Genomic DNA, 5266 nt, shown 5'->3' on the forward strand with positions numbered 1-5266 from the left:
AACTGGAAACTACTGAGATGTCCAACAGTAGAATGAATAAATAAATTGAAGTGTATTTATACAATAGAATAGCATACAACAAAGAAAAATAAGGAATTTTTGCTGCATACCTCAATTGACTACATGTTAAAACCTAATATTGACCAAAAGAAGCCACCCCTGCACAACATACAATGTGATTTCATTTAAATAGCATTCAAAACTGAGCAAAACTAATCCACGGTGACATAAGTAAGAAGAGAAGTGACATTTGAGGAGAAGGGGCGGATATTGACTGGCCAGTGACAGGACAGGGCTTTGGGGTTAGGGTAATACTTCATTTCCAGACCTGGGTAGCGATCACAGAAGTGCATGCACTTTGTGAGTACCCCATCCAACTTTCAAACTATACCCTTGGATTTTGTGTATTTTTCTCTATCTGCACTGAATTTCAACAAAAGATGTCTATTACAACAAAAGAGTGATATGAACTTGGAGAGAGAGTTATGGTAAATGAAAAGGCCATTTTAGTGCATAGAATTATGGAGGAAATGTTTTAAAATCTTACTTTAATTTGTTTGTTACAATAAATACAATTTGAGTGGGAAGTAAAGTAATTAACATTTGTTCAAATACAGATATAAACTGGAGATGGAGGCCCTTAAGTTCTGTGCCAGGACGATAATAATTTCAGCTGGAAAAAATTTTTAAAGCTGGTGTTATAACATTCCACCACAGCCCAAAAAAGAATCTTAGTCAAAGAGTTGTGAACTTCTAATTATGAACAATATAACTTCCAGGCACACCCTCCAAAAAATCTGTTGCAATATATACTGACATAATGGAATGAGGTAATGAACTATTTAATATAAGGCAACTAAATTCTGGGGGAAACTACCAGTAATAATAGTTTGGGTTTTAAAAGAATTACTCAGCCGGGCGCGGTGGCTCAAGCCTGTAATCCCAGCACTTTGGGAGGCTGAGGCAGGTGGATCACGAGGTCAAGAGATCGAGACCATCTTGGTCAACATGGTGAAACCCCGTCTCTACTAAAAATACAAAACATTAGCTGGGCATGGTGGCGCATGCCTGTAATCCCAGCTACTCAGGAGGCTGAGGCAGGAGAATTACTGGAACCCAGGAGGCGGAGGTTGCGGTGAGCCAAGATCATGCCATTGCACTCCAGCCTGGGTAACAAGAGTGAAACTCTGTCTCAAAAAATAAATAAATAAATAAATAAAAGAATTACCCGGTTGGGGATGGTGGCTCAAACCTGTAATTCCAGCACGTTGGGAGGCCGAGGTAGGGGGCAGATCATGAGGTCCAGAGTTCAAGACCAGCCTGGCCAAGATGGTGAAACCCCATCTCTACTAAAAACTATAAAAATTAGCTGGGCACAGTAGCAGGCACCTGTAATCCCAGCTACTTGGGAGGCTGAGGCAGGAGAATCAGTTGAACTTGGGCGGCAGAGGTTGCAGCGAACTGAGATCATGCTGCTGCACTCCAGTCTGGGCGACAGAGTGAGACTCAATCTCAAAAAAAAAAAAAAAATTTAAAAAAAGAATTACCATTTCTTTCTAAGAGTAATCAGTTGACCCTATCAGGGTCAACAACTTATTAAGGAAATTCTGAGTTCCATGATAAAACCATGTTATCTACATATAAAAGATTATGTGTATTCTTTATAGTGGGATGCAATTCACATTTGGTTAGTAGAATAACGAGATTTTTGAGATCTGAAGTTCTCTCTTTTCTGTATGGGAAAATTTTGAGTAGGGGTGAGGTTGGTCTTTGCTACACATTTTTGGAAATACTTCCTTTTTATTGTACTTGTATATTGTCATAAATAAAATTCTGGTTTAAATATTATGAATTACAGATGTGTCCTTTTGTCTCCTTTTTAAAACTAGTATCACAATATAAAGATAGTTTGCATTAGATGCATGGGTAAAAACAGAGAAACCCTTATATACTGCTGGTGGGAGTGTAAACTAGTACAGTCATTATGGAGAACAGTACTGAGGTTCTTCAAAAAACTACAAATAGAACTATCATATGATCCAGTAATCCCACTACTGGATATATAGTCGAAGAAAGGAAATCAGTACACCAAAGATATGTCTGTTCCCTATGTTTAATGCAACATTACTCACAAAAGCCAAGATATGGAATCTACCTATGTGTCCATCAACAGATGAATGAATAAAGAAAATGTGGTATGTATATACACACACAGTCACACACAATGGAATACTACTCAACCATTAAAAAGAATGAAATCCTGTCATTCATAGCAACATGGATGAGCCTGGAGGACATCATGTTAAGTGAAATAAGCCAGGAACAGAAAGACAAACACCACGTGTTCTCACTCATATGTGGAAGCTAAAAAGTTAATCTTGTAGAGAGCAGAACAGTGGTTACTAGAGGCTGGGAAAGGTAGTGCACTGGGGGATAGACAGAGATTGGTTAAAATATATAAAATTATAGCTAGTTAGGAGGAATAAATTCTAGTCTTCCCTACAGCACTATAGGCTGACTATAGTTAAAAATAATTTATTATATATTTTTAAATAGCTGGAGGAGAGGATATTGAATGTACTTAACACAAAGAAATGATGCTGGACACGATGGCTCATACCTGTAATCCCAGCCCTTTGGGAGGCTGAGGCAGGAGGATTATGTGAGCCCAGAAGTTCAAGACCAGCCTGGCCAACTAGGCGACACTACATCTTTACTAAAAGTAAAAAAAAATAATAGTCGGGCATGGTGGCCCATGCCTGTGGTCCCTGCTACTCAGGAGGCTGAGGTGGGAGGAATGTTGGAGCCCAGGAGTTGGGAGGCTGCAGTGAGCCGTGTTTGTGCCACTGCACTCCAGGGTGGGTGGCTTAAAAAAGATGAAAATCAGTCTCATTTGAGGAATATACACTGTATGTATCAAAACATCATTATGTACTCCATCAATATGGACAAATATTATGTGTCAATTAGTAAATTAATTTTTATTTTCAAAATAAAGGAGTTTGGGCAATTCTGTAAAAAGAAAAAGAAAAAAAGTAATTGGGTGCCTAGGGCTGGGTGGGAAGGAAGGGTTTTACCTCATACAAGAGGAATCCTGTCCTTACCTGAGCTCACCACAAAAGATACCTTATCTTGTTATGCTTGGATTTGTACCAAGGACCTGGGCAGGATCTATAAACCTAACACAAAGTATCATGTGTAGTCATTGTAACTTTGAAGAGGGATATTGTCATTTTCTTCCAGTATCACATTAATTTTTACTTAATTTTAAATTCTTACTTGATAACTTTAAAACCTTGGAAATGTGAGAAAGCTCTTCTTTTATCCTCTTCCCTATCATGACCTTTACATAACAGAAAAGGAAACAGCATTGGTCAGGGAGCCAGAAAGAGCAGGCTCCTGGCCTGACTTTGCTCCTACTTGTCTACAGAAGTTACTTAATCTCTTTGAGCCTTAGTTTCTTCAGCTTTACATAGGTGATAACATTCTTTGCTTAGTGTAATTTTTTTTGAGATGGTGTCTCACTCTTGTTGCCCAGGCTGGAGTGCATTGGCGTGATCTTGGCTCACTGCAACCTCTGCCTCCCGGGTTTAAGCGATTCTCCTGCCTCAGCCTCCTGAGTAGCTGGGATTACAGGTATGTGCCACCATGCCTGGCCAATTTTTGTATTTTTAGTAGAGACGGGGTTTCTCCATGTTGGTCAGGTTGGTCTCGAACTCTCGGCCACCCATAGTGCTAGGATTACAGGTGTGAGCCACGGGGACTGGCCACTTCAGTGTAATTTTGAAAAGTGTAACAGAATGTAAATATAGGCTGACATTGTCAATCATTATTAATAATTATTATGTTTAGGTTGCATTTCTAAATATAAAAAGATAAAGCATATAGTACAGCAATGCTTAGGCTTGGGAAGAATACAAAGAAATGAGGTCAGAAAGAATAAGGACTGGAAAAATAAAACACATTGGTAATTATAAAAAGATAAAAAATGACAGAGTTGCAATGGAAAGGTCAATACAAACTTTTAAATTATTTTTCTAATTATATCGCACATTCTACATCCTGCTGTGGTAGACATCCATGGTTTTTTTCTGCCTTGTAACCTGCCCTCTTCTGGCAACAGCAAGCTTTCCTTTCAATTGCTTTTCCCACATTCCATGGTTTTCTGGTGGGTTGCCAAACCCCACACACGATATTCTATTTACCTAGCTTTGGGGGTATGCCAGGTGACCAAAGCCGCCAATCAGCATCCTTCCTTGAAATTATTTATATAGATGTGAAGGGAGAAATCTTTGTTCTCTGGAGATCTAAATGGGATTTTTTTTTTTTAATTGGAGCTCTGTTGCCTGTACAATAAACAACTACATTTCCTCATCCTGCCTTTCTTGCTGCATAGAGGCACTGAAGATTGGGCACTGAGATCTTTTGAGGGACCCGAATAAGATCTTCCCCATACCTTCACATTTTTCTTCTATGGACCATGTTTGGTAGATAATGGAATTTGTTTCTTTTTTCTTTTTTTGAGGCAGAGTCTCACTCTGTCGCCCAGGCAGGAGTGCCGCGGCGCAATCTCGGCCCACTAGAATATTCAACTCCTGGGTTCAGGCAATTCTTGTGCCTTAGCCTCCTGAGTAGCTGGGATTGCAAGCATGTGCCACAACGCCTGGCTTTTTTTTTCTTTGAGACACATCCTCGCTCTGTCTCCCAGGCTGGAGTGCAGTGGAGTGATCTCGATTCACTGCAACCTCCGCTTTCCGGCTTCAAGCGATTCTCCTGCGTCAGCCTTCCGAGTAGCTGGGATTACAGAGGCCCGCCACAACGCCCGGCTAATTTTTGTGTTTTTTAGTAGAGTCGGGGTTTCACCGTGGTCTCCTACTACTGACCTCATGCAATCCGCCCATTTCGGCCTCCCAAAGTTCTAGGATAATAGGCGTGAGCCAACTACCTCGGCCAGCCCAGCAAATTTTTGTAATTTTAGTAGAGACAGGGTTTCGCCATGTTGGTCAGGCTGGTCTCGAACCCTGGTCTCAAGCAATCTGCCCACCTCGGCCTCCCAAAGTGCTGGAATTACAGGCGTGAGCCACACCACCTGGCTGATAATGAAATTTCTAAGCACTTAACAGGCACTCGAAAGGCTCTGGAGTTTTTTGAAAAACAGGATAACCTGTAGTAAAAGAAAATCTTGGCCAGGGCGGCAGGAAACTTACTTTCCCTTTTTTTTCTTTAAATACCAAGTCTATTTAGTAGGCTGTGGCATCTCTAGGTG

The sequence above is a fragment of the Cebus imitator genome, unplaced genomic scaffold (assembly GCF_001604975.1).
Source record: "Cebus imitator isolate Cc_AM_T3 unplaced genomic scaffold, Cebus_imitator-1.0 Scaffold33, whole genome shotgun sequence".
Lineage (NCBI taxonomy): Eukaryota > Metazoa > Chordata > Mammalia > Primates > Cebidae > Cebus > Cebus imitator.